This window comes from Bactrocera dorsalis, chromosome 6 (genome assembly GCF_023373825.1).
Source record: "Bactrocera dorsalis isolate Fly_Bdor chromosome 6, ASM2337382v1, whole genome shotgun sequence".
NCBI lineage: Eukaryota > Metazoa > Arthropoda > Insecta > Diptera > Tephritidae > Bactrocera > Bactrocera dorsalis.
Genome location: NC_064308.1, coordinates 17722979 through 17744286, shown reverse-complemented (window position 1 = coordinate 17744286; position 21308 = coordinate 17722979). Strand labels below are relative to the sequence as shown.

Below are 21308 nucleotides of genomic sequence, written 5' to 3'. Positions count from 1 at the left end.
GCCCGAAAAGTTAGCAAAGTGCGCACGGGGGAAATCAGTTTACGGAGAGAAGGGCATAACAAGTTGAGAAAAGTTGCGAAAAAAATCAATTACATTCCTCCGTAACTTGATGTTCATCGCAGAGTGGTTGCGGCAATACTGACATTGTACACAAATTTAAGAGTGGAAGTTTACTTCATATCGGAATTGTGCAGTTCTGTGAACAAAAAGAGGTAAACTGTTAGGAAGAAATATATATATGTTATACTTGTATCTAAAAACAATTTTATTTAATAAGAAAACAGCATATTTTAAAACTTCACAACACCTTATGGTTGTTCCTAATTTGCTCACACCACTGTAAATGTGATAGATCAGTCAATGGTGGTGATGCCAGTTGTAAAAATTCATTTTAGTTACAATTGGGAAAACTTTTATCAAGTTGTGGGCTTTGATACGTACATATGCATATCTGTATATATGTATAAAAAAAGATACTTATGACCATTATATTTATTGTGTTTAAACATATTGCAGTTCCATTTAATGAAAATGCTTATATAAATATATGATTTGTGATATTTTCAGTTTGGTTGTTTTATCAAAATATTCAAAGAATAGAGGTTTTTTTCTATATGTAATTGTTTTGTTAAATTTTAAAAATCTAAGTTGCCTTTGGAAATGTATTAAAATAATAATATGCGCTATAGAAAGGCAACACATATTTTCAAAAATATAAGAAATCATCAAATAAAAATATATTCGCGCGGTATGGCATTATTGATTGAGAGTGGCTAAGCACACAAATAGAATACAAACGCTAATGGCATAAACATCTTCTCATTTCGCTACGAGCGGCAAGCGTTTTGTTCTCGTTTTCATTCGAACAATGTTGCCATTATTCAATACGCATATGTAGTTTTGTACACATCTAAGTTTTCAATTATAATTTTTCATAATATGTAATATCAAAACTGAAATCAAACTATTAAAATTAGTTTATATATTTGTAAATAATAGCATTCGATTCTGAATTTGAGAAGAAAATTTCAAATATATTGAAGACAATTTTTATAATTACCACAGTATATCGAGCCTGGCAACCCTGCGGAAAACCTAATGTCGTTGGGAATTCTACGATTGGCGGGTGGTAGAAGGGTTGTTGGGTAATTATTTACATACATTGCGCTCTCATAAGATTCATTTGGTCATATGTGTTTGAAGAAACAGTGGTTCATAAATTGAAGTTATTACTGAAATTACTTTTTATAAGGAAGTTTAAAGAAATAGCCTGGTTTGAAACTTTTTGCTTCGAAAATTATATCTAAAATAAGAAGTAGGTTATCTGATTTAAATTTTGGTACAATAATGCGTGTAGCTATAGCAAATGAGATTAAACCAAACATATAATTTATTATTTCAAATAAACAAAATTAAATGCTGATATAAAGACATATTAAAAAAAATGATTACTAAAATCAAATATTTATTATACTTTTTGTTATTTGTCTTACATTTTATTAATTTATAGTCGTTACAAAGAAATTTAAAATTGTTAGGCAATTTTATAATTATTACCCACAGTGCAACTTCCCATATATGCGTGCGCTCTCATTTGTAAACATGGTGTGAGAAAATACGTTGCTCTCATTTGTAAATATGTAGTGGTAAAATACGTTGCGCTCACTTCCCTCTTCATGTTTGCCCGCGATGATCCCCTCACCTAGCCCTCAAAATGTGCACTCGTGCCCGCACGGGCAAAATGCCACTGAGGGCTAATATGCCCATCCCTGGTTTAAGCTGTGGCAAACGCGAACACATCCTACACGTGTGAATTTATCCTCCGACAAATCAGATATTTGAAAAGCCTGCTTATTGCATAAACTCAAATATATATACATATGTACATACTACATACAGAATGATCAATTTGAAAGATGAATTTTTAATTTATACTTCGGGTGTTTTTCGTATCGGTAAAATTTTTTCTGTAAGTTGGTAGTACTGTTAGTGACATCTATGCTAAATTTCTCGTCAAAATATTCATTAGTATTTGAGATACGCGTCGTTTTGTGAGGCTCTATACATATGTGAATTCTTCGATTTTTACTATGTCTGAATTTATTGAACAAAGAAGTGCGATTATGCACCATCTCATACTGCATTGGATATTCGTGAATATTTCGCCACATTTTCAGTTAATATCGCCTGATTTACCTCCGTGTAACCTCTGGCTATTCAGCAAATTCACATGACCACTCCGAGGACATTGTTTTGACTCAATTGAAGATATAAAAGCTGAATGGAAGAAGGTTCTGATGGCCATCACGACGGAGGATTTTTCCAAGTGCTATGATGACTGGAAAATTTGTTGGCATAAGTGTATTGCAGCGGGGGGGATTAATTTGAAGGAGATGAAATGGACAAAATTCACCTTTTAATTTGATCACAGTAGTATTTAAAACATTAAAATGGAGGCGTCCTTTAATAAGAGTGACGGAACAATTACATTTTTAATTATAATTAATTTTTAATTACAAACAGTACAAAACTTAAAAAAAGTGGGGGCTACGCCTCAGAGTTTGCATAATTTTTATACTCTAACTAGCTGTCCCCGTAGGCGCTGTTCTGCGAGAAATTATGTGTTTTGAAATGAAAAGAAAGGTGAACTTACATTGTGGTAAAAATCATTTATTTTCGATTTTTTCGAAACAACATATTTTGGTTTCTGTCCCAGTGCGTAAATGTACAGAGAAGATGGTTTTCCAACTCAAGAACACGCCACGTATAACCGGCCGTGTGAAAAGCATAGCGTTTCCAGATTTATGCCACACTTCTAGCGACTATCCTTGTGTCCTGTTGATTGCTTTCGCAAATGCAATTTTCAATTGAATACGTTCGAACTGAAATGGCAAATCGTTGGAACTCAAAGGAATTCGTAGAATCAAGCGTTCTGCCCCTTGTATTTGATAGCTGCGGCACTATCCGTAGGGTTCTATTACAAAATTTCGGCGCATGAAGATTGCGAAACATAATAATGTCAGATCCAAGTTTGAGACGCAAATAATTCGGCGGCATACCAAGCCTCTCCAAAGATTTTAGATATTCTACTGGACAATTCACGGTTTCATTTTTTTGGCAGCTAAAATTGAGCAACACTCAAGTAATCGTAGTTACGCTAATTTGGCCAATGTTCGGATAAAGATTCGTGATGAGTTTATACAAGTATTTCGTTGAAGTGAATTAACAAAAGGCAGATAGAATTGATAACAAACCACTGGAAGTATCAACCGGAATTAGCCAATTTCCAATTCTTATCGAAAACGATGTAAAATGTTTTCGGCAATGTAATTCTTGTTCGTATCCCATAATTGGCGTGAATTCGAAGGCTGATATGTCGAAATGATCATTGCGAACTTCAGTGGCATGCGAAGTAGCTATCGAATCCTCCATCGTTTGACTCCATTGATTATCATGTTCCAGCAATTGGAATTGCTGGCTTCCTTCTCAAAAAGTTACACACACCGTACCATTCACAGTACGAAATGACTCAAATGAAATTGAACCATGTACATTTATCAATAGCAACCGAAAGTAGAAGCAATCCTCGTTTTTCGGGTAGATTGTGTACATTCGTCCTAATGCATTAGTTGAGAACAGATGGATGTCCATCTATTGGTTGATCTTGCTTTCTGCATAACTATTTCTTCGACGATGCAGTCCATGTATAATATCAAGGCAAGACGCATGTTGAGAAAAAACTCGTCAAGAGCTATTTTGTTGCTAGCGGTGTTTCCACTGGCTCTAATTTATTCCCTGGGTTGAAATACACTCTTTGGTCATTCTCCCAATGAGCAGCGAGACGCATAACAGTAGGAAAACGTTCATGAATTGCAAAAGTAAATATCCTACAAAGCGTTTTATTGCAGTTAACGTATCGACCCATTTGATACTTGCTGATCTCATCTCATCCAAAGAAGAAGCTGTGATATCGTGACGATCGCTTGCTGATTGACCGCGATCCGTAATTCTAGACGTATGTCATCGCATCCTGGGAGTACTCGTTCATGTGTCCTGGGCTGTCATACGTTGGTTGCTAAAAGAAAGCCGACCGATATTAGCGCGACCTCTTCGTGGCATCGTGACAAATTTCAATCTGTAATTGATCACTTTGTGGGAAATACACATAAAGTTTTCACTGAATAATTTTCAATATCCCCGATCCACAACGAACAACGCCTGAAAATTTCATCAAGATTGGTGTAGCCGTTTTCAAGCCTTAGCCTTAGCTTACTAACAAACAAGCATTCAAGAACAGGGCTGTTTGTTGAGTTATGCGCTTAGCAACACATTTTGCGATTAATATTTATATAATAGAAGATATACTGTAATATGTCGCTACAGAGTATATTAATTAGGTCAACAATAACGATCGTTTGTATCACCCAAAAGTAGTCGAGATATATAGATACTTATATGTACATATACGGTACACTTATCTAAATGACAGGATGACCATAGAAGTTGAAATCCGGATAACTGTCTGTCCGTCCGTGCAAGCATGAGTAAAGACTAAAATATCTTAATGAATCTTGGGACACTTGTATCTTGGCATCATAAAAAGTTCGGTATGGGCGGAATGCGACCACGAAACGCCATTAATCTATAAAGTGCGGCAACTGAAAAGTAAAAAAAATAACCTACACAACTGTAATTGGTGCAACAGATCGTAAGAGGGAGTGGGTATAGGCTTCATGTATATATTTCTCAAACCCATCAAATTATATCAATCAAATTTTCTTAGGAAACATCTTTTCAACACCTCCTACGATAGTGTAAGAATAGATGAAGTCGGGTGGTAACCTTATCATGGTTTTGTTGAAAACTACTAAAAGTGCGATACCTCACTAACTAAACCAGTCCCAGATATAAATTCCACAGATAAAATGGTAAGAAAAGGCTTTGTATGAGCCGGTGTAAATATTGGCCCCCTCCTATATCTCAAGAGCTAATTAACAACTCTACCAGTTACATTACGAAGATTCTATCTGATTCTGTCACTTTACAGTATATAAATCAAGTGTTAAGGAAAATATCGTAATAAAACTTTGAACAAAGAGTTTCTTAAGAGCATGGTATCTTACGTATAAAAATTGTCGAAATCGGACAATAAATTGCCAAGTCCCCAGATACAGTATATGTAGACTTCGGTGCCTGTAACTGCTCTTGTAAAAATGGGTCAAAATATAACCTAGCTCTCATATACTTAATAATAGAATTTCAGCATCCGGTTGGCTCTACACCTTTGGCAATACGAGAACCAATAATTTTGGATATAATCTATAATATTGAAGCATATGAACGAACCTATTTACTGTCAGTTGGACTTTTTAATATATCGGCACAGTCGCGCTGATTTTAACCCCGCATCTCGACAGGCTAAGGTTTATGGCATACCAACTGTCAAATCTATTGTCATTGCCAAATTTGCATGTGAACGAACATTTGTTATCATGACATGATCATTTGCGAAAAGGGTAGGTGGGTTCGAGCTGATGTAGGGCATGTTTTGAGCTCTTGAAGTGTTTCGATTTTTATATGGATAAAAAAAATGTATATGGAAAATAAAAAAAGGAGAAATATACTTTTTTCTACAAATCTACTTCTTGAAAAAAAATCATATTTTCGGACTATAATACTTGTAGCATAAATTTTATATACCAATTAAAATAATAAATTGAATAAGCAATGATATCTTGATTTATGCTTGTATAAGTTTATTAAATTTAAGACTTCGCTCAGTTGCCAATCCATTTTGTATAATTTTTCTGCAAAAACAATATGAGAATGTTTTTGTATAATTTAACAAAACCGTCTTAATACTCGCTCTACTAAATTTAATATTACCGAAATTAAACTGCCGTCGGTATATACATATATAAATGGGATCTTCGAAATTTTCATACAAATGAAAACTGATCAGCCGAATTGCAGCAGGGTTGAGTATGGTAACTCCCAATGATTGTCAATGTCAATAATTGCGTTATTGATATTTTTAATACTAAGAAATAACGTTAGATTCACTATGAAAATAAAATTAATTGAGAGTTACATACACTGAAAAATTTAAATGTATCGTATAATGGTCCCTGCTGAGATCGATACATAAAAAAAAAAACAAAAAATAAATGGGGAAAATTGGAGGAACTTTTTGAAAATTGTATAGAAGCAAAAGATGCCGCCTTCGTTTTCACCCCTCCTTTATAACGGTTGCTGGTTAAGAAGTGACAACGGGGCTCGCCTGAGGAAATAGCTGATTGATTAATAAAACTACACATATGTATATGAAAATTATAGTATACTATAATTATTATATTCGATTAACATTTTGCAGATCTGTAAATGGAACTGAATTATATAAGCATTGCGATAAAAAATCCAAGAATGATAATATTTGGGTTGAACCACCCGATTCTTCGACCTATCCGATAAGCACACCAAATTTCATAAAATCGATCTAACCGTTTCGGCAACAAACACCGTAACACAAGAGTTTTATGCACGATATAGGATATATTTTATAAGATCTCCAACGTTTCCCTCTGGATGTTAAAATTTTCTTTATAAAATGAATACATACATATACCTTGGTAGTTGTTGCAGCGGCAGAAAACATTCCTGAAGGTTCAAGGTTTGCGCTCCAACACGTCAACCGTGGTAAATTTTTTGTAAAAACAGATGTTTTCATTACACATGTTTTACGATTTTGTCTCTACTTTGTATTTTTATCACCTGCATGAGTAATTTTTCAAAAAAACTGTGGATATTATCCCACACAATCAATTTGATACATATGTACATATGTAGTATACCTTTTGAGAAGAAAAATATTTTCGTTTCCTCTTAAAGACTTTTCACTGCGTTACTGCTCATATGATTCATACTTTTATACTCTTACAACATGTTAATACAGAGTATAGTAGTTTTGTTTATACAATGGTTATTTATATCACTTAAAACTAGTTGATATAGATATAGGTATAAATATATAAATAGTCAGGATACCGAGATGAGTTGAATTCCGAGTGACCGTCTGTTTGAGTAAAATTGAGATATCATCACGAAGCTTTAGGTTTAATGTATTTATCCCAAACCATTCAAGCTATATTACCCAAATTTGCACAGGACAAATCATTTCGATACCTCTATTCCATCTAGAAAAACTTTAAATTCCATCCAATTTTTTCACTTTACAGTATACAAATCGAGCATCAATTATTATTACGTAGTCTTTTCGTATTTCTAATCTAACTTCAACTTGTTTTTTTTTTATATTTATAATAATAAATAAATAAACAAATATGTATCATTTTGGTCGATTTCTTTTTGCTATTTTTCCGCCAGAGACATTATTCCATCAGTGTAAAACTTTCATCAGTGTAAATCGAAATTTCCAGAACGGAAGAGAGCGAACCATTGTTGTGCTACATGAACTGATACAGTATCGTTTCCGTCAACTTCACATTTCAAAATGTAACGAATTTCTTCATTATTTTCACTAATTTTTGAACAGCTGTAACTTTTTCAACTTCCCCGAGTTTAATCTTTTTTTAGTTAAATGAAGCTTAAAACTCATCTTTCCAACACTAAATGGTATGACACAATGTAATTGGTAGCACTGGAGACGAAAAGACTTTTTCAACTACCCAATATTTAGGGATACAACTTTTCACGAATATTGCCTTATAGGTATATTATCTCAAGTCAAAAAATTGACAAAATCGGATCAAAATTATTCCAGCCTCAGATACCGGAAATGTGGACTCTAGAACCCATGACGGACTATTTATCGAAACTATTGATCAATGTGTGAGATATAAAAGTGAAATTAAGGGAGAATTCTAATAGAATCGGTTCACTATTTCCCTTAGCCGCCATAAACCTGATACAAAGATTTTAGGACTTCCGGCTTACTTTATATTATATAATATATTATATATTTATATTATATAATATGTGTATACAGCAAATATTTAATTTATTTTAATAAATTTGACAGAATCTAACAGTGCATCATTGTGCTTTAAATGGATAAAATTGGGTAAAAACTTGAACTAGATTTTAATCAAATTAGCTGACGCGAAGAAAATTATTGCCGTAAAAATAATTGAGTCTATAACCAATAACAATAACTTAAAATATACCAAATTTGACCGTAACCCATTCACCATTTTTTCGAATATTGATTGTTGAATTCTTTTCTTTTTCCTTTTCTTTTTAATATTATATAAAGTTTTTGATCCCTGCATGTTGCAAGAGTATAAAATTTTCGGTTACACTCGAGTTTATTCCATCCTTACTTATTATATATGAATTTGAATATGTTTCTGTATGCATTTGCCGACGGCTACACGATTCGTTCAGTTCGTCGAAGTCACTTTGCGGCATATCAACAGCAAGCAGGTGCTTAACACCGAAAATGCGGCTGTCGATGTTGATGTTGATCTTGAAGACAATTTCTATGCCGTTCTTTATCGATGTTGACTGTGGTTGTCAAAGACAATATGATTGATCGCGCTTATTCCCGACGTGCGTGGTTACTACAACTTCAGGAACACCTCTGTATTAATTAAATTTCTTAATAATTAGGTAGTTTTGTTACAGTGATACATTTACTGACTTTTAACAAAAAAGTATGTATAAAGAGTTATTAGCATATGCTAAAAGGGCACTTGGAATATATGTAGAATCATGTAGTAGTATGCACATATGTGTATACACAAAACACTCTGCAAGATTTTCACAAAATAAGAAGCTTAATTTTCTATAAATTTTTATTTAGTAAATTTGGGGTAAGTATATTGTGTATACTACTGCGAGCAAAATATAGTAAGAATTTTAAATTTAAATTTTGCGCGAAAACCCATTCGTGGATATATATTTTTTCTAGGTTGAATATGTTCAAAATGTTGGAAAACGGAAAATTTCTTTTGATTGGTACAAATTATTTAAAGAGGGTCGTGCACGAGGAACCACGTCATCAACTCGCCAATAAACTAAAGGTAAGGGATTCACAATGAGATTTTTTACTAGCATCGATGGAATATATTTTGAAATATCATTTGGGCATAAGAAAAATGAAAGCACGATTGGATCCAAAATTATTAAATTTTTTCGAAAACAGCGTCTCATTAACGTTTGTAAAACAATGAATTCCAGCATGTCATGAAACGTATTATACTGGCGATTAATCTTAGATCTGTGTTTACAGAGGATCAGTTGGCCGAGTTTCGTTAGCCGAAGCCTAAAAAACCACATCAAAGCAGGTCAAAAGATAAGGTTATTTTGACCATTTTCTTCGATTTTCGAGGAGTAGTGCACACCGAACTCCTTCCGACCGGCCAAACTGGCAATAAAGAATAGTATTTCAGAGTTATGCATCGTTTTCGCGAAACTACTCGTAAAAAGAGGCCGGAATTATGAGCCGAAAACTCTTGGTTTTTGCACCACGACGAATGCACCGTCACATACTGCATTGATTCTTCGTAAGTTTTTCGCCAAATTTTCAACTAATATCATGCCGCAAACACCGTATTCGTCTAATTGCGCTCCGTGTAACTACCGGCTTTTTTAAAGACTAAATTCTTCTTCTTCTTCTTCTTTATTGGCGTAGACACCGCTTACGTGATTATAGCTGAGTTAACCTCCAACGGAGTGGAGGTCTTCCTCTTCCTCTGCTTCCGCCGGCGGGTACTGCGTCGAATACTTTCAGAGTTGGGGTGTTTTCGTCCATTCGGAAAACATGACCTAGCCAGCGTAGCCGCTGTCTTTTAATTCGATGAACCATGGCCGGCATGGACGTCGTTTATTTCATACAGCTCATCGTTTCATCGAATGCAATATTCCCCGTGGCCAACGAGCAAAGAACCATAAATCTTTCACAGAACCTTTCTCTCGAAAACTCGCAACGTCAACTCATCAGTTGTTGTCATCGTCCAAGCCTCTGCACCATATATTGTTCGTCGATAGAGGACTTAACCTCTCAATTGCCTACTCAGTCCGAAGTAGCACCTGTTGGCAAGAGTTATCCTGCGGTGGATTTCTAGGCTGACATTGTTAGTGGTATTTATATTGGTTCCAAGGTAGACGAAATTATCTACGACTTCAAAGTTATGACTGTCAATGTGACGAGAGAGCCAAGCCGCGAGTGCGACGACTGTTTGTTTGATAACAGGAGATATTTCGGGAGGATGGAGTCATGTGTAGAAGTTCACGCAAGTGATGAAAGTTCTCTGATCGCCATTCACTTGAGAGTGGCCAGAAAGGATGTATCCTTTGGTAGCCTAAGAACATCCGTTTGAAGACGAGCTAAAGTGAGAAAATGAAACATCCCCTCCACAGGATTGTGCGCTGGGTTTGGGACCCGCCACGTAAAAAAACAGTACCAATGAAAACTAATCGACAGCCTCTGATGAGAGACCCCCTTTTTCATGACGACCATGGCAAACGATATAAAGACTACGATTTGAGGTCAAGCACCTGGAATATCCGATCCCTTAATTGGGGAGGTGCTGCTGCCCAGCGGATTGGTTGAAAGAATAAATTAAGAATTTTAAAACTATATATAAGCAAAGTCTTACTATCTTTTGCTCATAGTAGTACTACATATTATAGGAAATGACGCCGCTTAAGCGTCTGCTTTTTCAATGTAATGATGGCTGCAGATTGCCAATGAGGCCTCAATCTATTCAAAACATTAAAATTTAATTCTTAAAAAATATATTGTGTATGAATTGTAAAATTTCAAGTAAGAATATAACCATGACGTCAGGGGTGGGAAAGTAAACTTTGACGGAAGAGTACGGGAAACCCCCAGGTACTTAGTTTGTAGGTAAGCGAATTACTGCATTTGAAGTTTATATTGTTTGTTCAGTTAACTTCATATTAAATATATTGTATATTAAATTTAATTATTTTGACAGCTCGAAGGATAAATGATGACGATGGTTGCACCAAATGCAAAAATCTAGCGATAAAATGTTCGAAAATCAGTGCTAAATTTACAGGTACTTGTATTTAACTTACGTCTATGGTATAAGCAAATTCGACATCATAAACATACCTAAACTATTTACTTTTACAGAATTACAACTTTGATGTTGATGGTGCTGTCGGAGTAGCCGCCTCGAAGAAAGAAAAGCATTGCTGGAGCTACATATTTCAAAATTCCTCCATAGAACAGACGTTAACATTTCAAAACAATTCAAAGCTTTAGGTTTAATGTATTTATCCCAAACCATTGAAACTATATTACCCAAATTTGCACAGGACAAATCATTTCGATACCTCTTGCGATAATGCAACTAAATGCGTCAAAGAAATTAGATTTCATATTCGGGATGGTACGAGGTGGCTGATGGGAAAATTGAACAACAGGAATGGCACCGCTCATGTTTAAGTGAAATAACATATACATATATCTCGGTATCCACTCGACCAATTTCTTCCGTATTTGGTACATAGTATTATTTTATCATGTTAAAGTGCGAAAATGGGCGAAATTAAACTGCAATCACGCCTATATCCCATCTAGAACAACTTTAAATTCCATCCAATTTTTTCACTTGCAAAAACACTTACTCTCTTGTTTATCGCGCCTTTTTAGTAAACAAAGAAACTGCTGATGAAATAGAAATTTTGTCAGACACTTCAGATGGAGAAGAAGTCAGCCAGGAACCCAAAGTGACATATGCGGAAGCAATTCAAAGCGTAAACAACTTGATCCACTGGTTTAAAAATGAAAACGATGCAAATCAGGTGTCAGACTTTTTGAATTGTCGTACAAAAATGGTCAGAAAATATATTGCAAAAGAAAAAAAAACAAAAGAATATTCAAGATTTTTTCTCTTCATAGTAAATACATATGTATGTATGTAAATGTGAATATGTTTTTCATGTAAATCCATATGTTTTAGTGAAGCAAATAAATGAATGAATTTTTTAAGTTTAAAAATGCATTTAATATTATAAAAACAGATAATTTATGTATATATTTGGAAAAGTAAATTATTCGAAAAAGGAAATTACCCAAAACACCAATCGATTTACTTTTCGAGAGTATACTGAATACAAATCGAGCATCAATTATTATTAGGTAGTCTTTTCGTATTTCTAATCTAACTTCAACTTGTTTTTTTTTTATATTTATAATAATAAATAAATAAACAAATATATGTATATCATTTTGGTCGATTTCTTTTTACTATTTTCCCGCCAGAGACATTATTCCATCAGTGTAAAACTTTCATCAGTGTAAATCGAAATTTCCAGAACGGAAGAGAGCGAATCATTGTTGTGCTACAAGAACTGATACAGCATCGTTTCCGTCAATTTCACATTTCAAAACTAATGATGAAATTTTATGATAGTAATCGAGAACGTTAAGTAAAATTCGTTTGATTTTAAAATAACTATATATTTTGAATATCCATTTCAATTAATTAATTTAAATAATTCAAGTTTAACTTATATCAAAAATTTTATTATAATAGCACTGGATCATAAATTTGAATTTGTTTTTTGTTCCACGGATGCCACTATCCAATTTGTATGTGAAATGGCTCGCTGATTTTGAAAATCGAGTTAATTTTTTTTTTATGGATAAGTTTTTGAGATATTTGCAATTTACCGTTATTCGACCAAAAAAAAAGCTGTCTTCATTTAATCATGTATATCTCACTGACCACTTGAGCAATCTTACTGCAAATTATAGAAAATAAAAGTGAATGAAATTTCCTAAAAATATTGTCTACTCCATTTTTCCATAGGCCTTATAATTTCTGAGAAATTGATTAATCACTTCGTGTTTTTAAATTTTTTTATGAAAAAATTAAAAAAAAATAAACTTTGGCAAGGAAAAAATTTTAAAACAAAAGATATTTTTTAAATTTTTTTTTATTTTATATGAAGTCCTATTTTTATAAAAAAAATAAGCCACCAACGAACAAAATCCATGGATAAATAGGAAAGTTGTACATAATCAAATAAATATATCCAAGTCGCGCAAAGTCAATCTATACGTATATGCGTGTATAGTGTGTAAAGTAGGGGTGGGATATCTAGCTATGCGCTGTTACTGTTAAGTAAAAAGTCAATTTTCATGTCGTTTTTAGTTTTTATAAAATCATTTATTTATATATTAGTAATATATATTAAAACAATGTGTTATTTTTGTCTTAAGTTGATGTTCTTACATTATAGTCGAAATGATTATGTGTTTTGTTTTGTCGTTTATTTAGTTTAGGATCGGTTTCTCTTATGAGAAACCATCAGTAGTCACCCATCATTCCGACGTCCCAGAAACCTTGGTATCGATTCTCAATTAATTTCATTTGCTGGTGAAAGCTTTTGCCATGCTCGTCACTTTCGTCTCCGAGATTTGCCGGAAAAAAACTTAAATGGGAATGCAGAAAATGAATTTTTAAAGACATATTTACGCCTGGAGAAAAAAGAAAATGTAAATAAGTGAATTATAAAATTTTATATAATTCAATTAAATAAGTTTTGAATAATCACCCATTTCTGCATAATTTTTAATAAGTCGCTCACTATCTTCTCGTAGTTTGGACTTTTGTGTTTACCGAGAAAAGAAGAAACGACTATTTCGAAGGAATCCCACGCTGCTGCCTCAACTGGTGACAATAGTCCTTTGAATTGTTCATTATTCATCAACTTTTTTATTTGGGGTCCAACAAATATACCTTCTTTTATCTTGACCTGGGAAATATTTGGGAAAAAGTTTTGCAAATAATTGAATGCTTTGCCTTCTTTGTCCAACGCCTTAACAAAATTTTTAATGAGGCCGAGCTTGATGTGCAATGGCGGAAGAATGATTTTTTCCTTCTTTACAAGTGGGACGTATTTGATATTATCCACACCAATTGTAAATTCAACTCTTTCCGGCCAATTGTTAATGCAATAGTGATCTTTACGAGCTCGGCTATCCCATTTGCAGAGAAAGCAGCAGTGTTTTGTAGCCACTTTTTAGACCGCATAACATTCCAACGACTTTAAGATCGGCACATATTTTCCAATCATGCTCTTCATATTTGATGAATTTTAACAATTTCTCCATTACCTCGTATGTTTCCTTCGTGTTTACTGCATACGCGATCGGGATCGAGGGCTCTTTGTTGCCATTATGCAGTAATTCGGCCTTCAAGCTCAGTTTATTGCTGTCTATGAACAATCGCTCCTCGGAATCATATGGTTGACCAAACTCTTTGAATAATCCTGGAACGTCTTTGCAATAGCATACATTGTCTTCCTTCGTATAGTGTTTGGTAAATGGTTCGTGACGATTTCTATAATATGTCACCTTAACATGGGGTGACACGAATTGAAATTGTTGCATACGAGAGGCATGTAGCTCAGCTTTTTCCTTGGATAATTCAAAATCTGAAATCCAATCGTTTAGTTGCGCTTGCGATAGAACGTTTCTCTCGTTTTCCATTAAATAGCTTGATCGCGAAAAAATAAAAAAAGGCAAAACCTACCTAAACAAAAAAGTTCCTTCATATTAACGAGCCGGGAAGAGAAAATACTACCTGCTGTTGATGTTGGCCTTAAAAAAATTAATGAATTTACCAAGATATGTGTGTGTGCATGTAGGTATGCATGTTTGAATTAAATTTATTTGCATTAGAAATTTTCGGCAACTAATTACCCTTCAAAAATCTGCCTGTATACCTATACATTGTTAAGCAAATTAACATGACTACAGGGGTTTCGAACCTGAAACCTCTTGCTTTCGATGCAAAATACCTACTACAACAGTATTTGAGTATTACTGTTCTAAAAGTCTTATTTGATTTTTTTTAAACGAAGAGCGTTATTAGTTTATTCTAATGATATTCGAAAACAATCCCACCCCTACTTTACACACTACATACGCATATAAAGGGTGATTTTTTTGAGGTTAGGATTTTCATGCATTAGTATTTGACAGATCACGTGGGATTTCAGACATGGTGTCAAAGAGAAAGATGCTCAGTATGCTTTGACATTTCATCATGAATAGACTTACTAACGAGCAACGCTTGCAAATCATTGAATTTTATTACCAAAATCAGTGTTCGGTTCGAAATGTGAAAATCCGCTTTTTTATCGACAAATTTTGTTCAGCGATGAGGCTCATTTCTGGTTGAATGGCTACGTAAATAAGCAAAATTGCCGCATTTGGGGTGAAGAGCAACCAGAAGCCGTTCAAGAACTGCCCATGCATCCCGAAAAATGCACTGTTTGGTGTGGTTTGTACGCTGGTGGAATCATTGGACCGTATTTTTTCAAAGATGCTGTTGGACGCAACGTTACGGTGAATGGCGATCGCTATCGTTCGATGCTAACAAACTTTTTGTTGCCAAAAATGGAAGAACTGAACTTGGTTGACATGTGGTTTCAACAAGATGGCGCTACATGCCACACAGCTCGCGATTCTATGGCCATTTTGAGGGAAAACTTCGGACAACAATTCATCTCAAGAAATGGACCCGTAAGTTGGCCACCAAGATCATGCGATTTAACGCCTTTAGACTATTTTTTGTGGGGCTACGTCAAGTCTAAAGTCTACAGAAATAAGCCAGCAACTATTCCAGCTTTGGAAGACAACATTTCCGAAGAAATTCGGGCTATTCCGGCCGAAATGCTCGAAAAAGTTGCCCAAAATTGGACTTTCCGAATGGACCACCTAAGACGCAGCCGCGGTCAACATTTAAATGAAATTATCTTCAAAAAGTAAATGTCATGAACCAATCTAACGTTTCAAATAAAGAACCGATGAGATTTTGCAAATTTTATGCGTTTTTTTTTTTTTAAAAAGTTATCAAGCTCTTAAAAAATCACCCTTTACATACGTATACATTGACTTTGCGCGACTTGGATACATTTATTTGATCATGTACAACTTTCCAATTTATCCATGGATTTTGTTCGTTGGTAGCTTAGTTTTTTATAAAAAAACAGGACTTCATATAAAATAAAAAAAATTTTAAAAATATCTTTTGTTTTAAAATTTTTTCCTTGCCAAAGTTTACTTTTTTTTTAAATTTTTCATAAAAAAATTTAAAAACACAAAATGTTTAATCAATTTCTCAGAAATTATAAAGCCTATGGAAAAATGGAGTAGACAATATTTTTAGGAAATTTTATTCACCTTTATTTTCTATAATTTGCAGTAAGATTGCTCAACTGGTCAGTGAGATATACATGATTAAATGAAGACACCTTTTTTTTGGTCGAATAACGGTAAATTGCAAATATCTCAAAAACGTATCCATAAAAAAAAATTAACTCGATTTTCGAAATCAGCGACCCAAGGGCTAAGATCGGGTATAACCGAATATTTCATAGTAGAATTGGCCCGTTTCAACTCATTTTTAACTAACGGACATATTACAAAGAGTTATCTCAAAATTTCAATTATACTTGTACATCTCACATGTTAACCGATATTTTCGATTAAAATTCAACTATTAGTACTGTTTTTGTTTGACTTGGGAAATTTTTAATCATAAGTGACACACTTTAAAGGCACTTTCCGCGCAAAGTTTTATCCTGATATATTAACTGATTATTGATTTGTATACTCTCGACTTTCGATTATTTTCACACCGTAACATAGCCCTCAAGATTCAATGTCTTTGGCGTACTTAGTTATTGATTTATCGCACTTTTAGTAGTTTTTAACAGTACCATTATATGGGGAAAGGGCGGGGTTATTTTCGAGTGCATCAATTTTCAGACTGTCGGTAGAAGAACTCCTTTTATAGTACGGTGTTTGTCCGGAAAATAGAGGACTGATTTTCTTCCTCCGCGACTGTATTGGAGCGTGCGCCCACCGACTGGATTCGACAATGTGACTCGTGTGCACAAAGTTTTGAACTCAGACCGTCGACCAAGCATTCGTTTAATTGCCTAGATGTTAAATTTATCAAAATCTGTGGTTCATGACATTGTGACGTCACCTCATGGATCTTGGATATGATCCCGAGACAAAAGGGGCAATCTTCCGAGTGACACACGTCGATGTCTCCTCGCCAAGCAGCATGCAACTCGGCTCTCAAGGCTATTCCGGAGAATAACGAAAGGCATGCTTTGAATGCTTTAAAGAATTGTAATGATTGGACAAACCCTGTATTTCTGCTAGACGAATTTGATTGTTGTAGTTTAAGTGGTTTAGGAGATCCACATTAAACCTATTAGAGAGCGGGGTCACGAGATCATCGATTTTTCTAAATCTTTCTGCCCACAAGTGCCCCGTACTACTACGATGCCTTGTCCCAAATCATAGTTCTGTATTTTAATTTTGTGCTTAGTTATGGTTCTTAAAATGTTTTCGGTTTCGGCATTTTGTGGTTTTTCATATCTACAACCATAAAAAACGTACTAACTATCTAAATTTAAGGGGTTAGGGGTAGTCAGAGGCACGAAAAAATTAGAGTTTTCAGTATTTTTTTATGCTACTAAATCATGTTATTTTCAAATGTAGTAATATGACATTATTAAAGGATGTGTTGACTTGAAGTCACGAAAATCTCAAAAAAAAAATTTATTTCCAAAGTTATAGTTGTTCCTGTTAACCCTATTCCAAAATAGGTACTTGCGGTGACAAGCATAAGTCCTTGGAGATTCGCCTAAAAACAATTGGCCAAAAAAAAATAGTTTTATAAATAGATAATCCCGGGCCTGACCGAAGGATTTTATTTTGGTTTTTTCAAAATTAACAAAATGGCGGCCTCAAGAAATTTTTGCAAAAAAATCAACAGTTGAATTTTGAAAAAATAAAAATCCTTCGATCAGGCTCGAGTTTATTATGTATTCTAATAGCTGTATAAATTTCATTAAAATCTACTCAACGGTTTTCGAGTTACAGTTGTCACCGATTCAAAAAACATAGTTTTGAGAAAAACGCGTTTAAAGTTTCACACTAGCGCTTTGAAGTGCCCAAGCTCTCTTTCTTATTTCTCGAATAACTCGTGAAATTTTCAGGGAATATTTTTAAGATATTACACTTAACGAAAATGCAAAAAAATAAAAAAAAAAATTTTGAAAATTCTAACTACCCTTGTTTTTTTGAGGGAGTTATCGAGTGGTGACGTTGATGTTGCTTTCGATACCACTACACTGACGTTGTTGTTGTATATAATAATATGATATGAAATTATGTGTATTATCAATGAGGCTGTCACATTGATTTTAAATATAATAATAGTGCAACTAGTGATTCCGTTCAGCCCTTCCGTAGTGACATTGCATGTTTCCATTTGAGCATTTTTGTTGTTTCAATGTAAATTAACCGTTTCTACGTTCCCAACGTGCATATTTGCCCGAATTGGATATTTGCGGTAGAAACGAGTTGGTTCTCTTAACGAGATTGCTCTTTTAAGAGCAGGGTTGCCAGTATATATTTAAATTACAGTCGAATACTATTATTTATAATTAGGTAGACTATTTTTAATAATTAAATTTTAGTTTTGATGTTTTGCATTATACAAATTTATAACTGTAAAACTAGATGTGTGCTAAATCATGCACAAATGTGATCAGGGGAGAACAACAAGAACTACGTGGTCACTACGGAAGGGCGGAACGGAAAAACATCAAAACTACAATATAATTTTGAGCTACTTTAAGAATATTTGAAATATATTCAAGTTTATTTTTAAAATACTGCAAAATATTTAGACTGGCTACTCTGCGTTTAAGAGAGTAAATTCGTTATGAAAAACTCGGTTCTACGGAAAAAATCCAATTTTGGCAAACAAGGGATCGTAGAAACGGTGGTGAGTTTTAATTTATATTGAAACAACAAAAATGCTCAAATGTTGTCGCTACGGAATGGCGAAACGGAATTCACTAGTTGCTCTATAAAAGATGACTAACAGACGCACAGGCAATTCTGAATATCGTTTATTTGACCGCAGATAGCATGCTAGTGACAGTGTCAACAAAAGAACTGCTGTCAGTGTCTGCATCTGATGTGTGTATTAATTATAGAACTTCGATAGAATATACGCTCGTGACCAAGCAAAGCTTAACACCAAATTCAATTTTTGTTAGGTCTTTTTGATTCGTTCGGGATTTTCTTCAATTTTGTTTTTTGTTTTTATTGATCAGAAGTAAACTAAATTACATTATCTAATTATAATTACAGTTTTCAATTATTACGTTTAATAAGTAGAACAAACTGTGCTATGCTTATACAAAAGCAACCAATTTTGTTGTTTTCGTGTTTCAATTAAAAAAATAAAATAAAACAATAATTTCCATTATAATGTAAATGAAATTAAATTAAAAAAATAAAAAATATCATTTTTTCGTCGCATATCAGTGTTTTACATTTTGAGCTCATTTTGTAAAGCTCACTAACTGTCAAATGAAACAAAAAAAATATCATAAAAGCCAATTTTTTAGGTCCATGAACGTGCTGCGGTTTCTATAAGAATATTTTCCTGTCAGTGAAAATGTGTAATTACTTTTTGATTCATACATGATTTATTCCAAATCTTCTTGCAATAGTCATAACCTATTCTCCGTTCTTAAGATCATTAAACATTTTTTCTCTAAAATCTATCAAGCCATTGAAATACTTCTCACTTTAGTGTACAACCAACCTCATTGAATTACGAATTGTAACTGAATATGCAATTTTTTTTTTATTTACCCAATAACTACACATATTCATCATTAAAAACCGTTAGGCAAAAAATTTATGTGTACAATTAGAAATCACAGCCCTGTGCTTTGGTTTTGTCGCACCAGAATTGTGGCGTTTTTCATAAATTAATCTACAACTTTGCTTCCGCCGTTTTCCAATAGATGTCTCTAGGGTCAAGCACTGGTAGATTAAATCGTTTTATATCGATCTTGGACATTTGTGTCAACATTCACCCAACAAAATATTTGTAGAGATCTGTTTGCATCCCAAACTTATTCTCAACTGAAAATGTCAATTTTTGAGCCGAATTCTCGACATTTGCGAGAAATTTTGCTTTTCTTTTTTAATTCCAAGAAAAGTGCGGCTGAGGACCCGTCCACGCTTTACTGAGGTTGACACATACATAGATAATACTATTACTCTACTACTACCATCTATATGATTTCTATTAGGTATTAAAAAAATATAGAATTTTTTAAAGCAAATTGTCTTAGTTTACAAAAAAATGGATCATAAAGCATTTCGTGTGTTAATTAAGCATTGCTTTTTGAGGGAATAAGGGAAAACACTTTTGGACCCATTTTTATACAATAAAGCCTTAAATTTACAAAAAAAAACGGTGGAAGCAAAGTTGTAGACCTAATATATTTTTTATTTACTTAATTTTTACTAACTTATAAAGAACAATGAATGACTTAATAATAAAAATAAAAGCATTTAATATCTGCTTAACGATTTTATTCATTGTAATACCAGTAATGCATATTAGATTCTGCGCTTTAGTTTAGTCGCACACTGAATATCATTTTTGTATTAGGGTATGTTGTGTTTTTTAAAAGAAATTTTTGAACTCAGTAACTATAGACTTAAGTTCTGTTAACTCCGCCCTTAAATTTTTAGCATGCTAATAAAGGATTCGAACTCAACCCTCCTTCATTTATAAAGAATAAAGCGACAAGTGTTGAAAGTCTCAAACTCATTTGGCACGGTCGTATTACTTTTGACAGCATAAATTTTGTTTGCTTTGTTTAAAACCTTACTGCAAGAACTGTGAGCATTGACATGCTCACATGCTTGTGCTGTGATAATAACCGTGATGGCTTGCAACATTTGGAGAGGGTGGCTCTTGAACATACAGTACATTATTATGATTTGTCACAGAAGTGTTAGTGATGAATCAATTTGGTGGAAAATAAATCTACCTACATGCAGTTTTTCAAGTATGGCACCATTCAAAAAAAGTGTATTTGAATGGTTTATAAATATTATTTTATTTAATATCTTCTCAAACAACAAGGCCCATACAAGAAAACAATACCATCAAAAATTCCTCAAAACAAATGTTTAGACATAAAAATCCACTTATATGTTGATAACAGCTGTTACCGATAAATAATTCCAACAAATTTAATACACCTAATTGATTGGTTTTCTATAATTCTCAGAAAACTAAAAGCACAAATGGGTTTAAATTTATCAGGATAAGGAATGTTAATGAAATCAATTTAATAAGTTTAACAAGTTTTTAAAATACGGTTACGTAACTTTAAAGGCTTCAAGAGTTGAACGATTTTTATGAATCCAATCCAATTCCAATTACAGTGACAAAATAAAG

General features: G+C 33.6%; 1 long non-coding RNA gene across 1 annotated transcript; it reads left to right on the top strand.

The window, feature by feature from the left end:
• The first annotated feature begins 1900 nt into the window (after positions 1 to 1900).
• Positions 1901 to 12096, top strand: LOC115066364 (uncharacterized). The gene is made up of 3 exons (XR_003845953.2): positions 1901 to 10870; positions 10962 to 11045; positions 11123 to 12096. It is a non-coding gene; the product is annotated as an uncharacterized LOC115066364 (long non-coding RNA).
• Positions 12097 to 21308: the final 9212 nt, after the last annotated feature.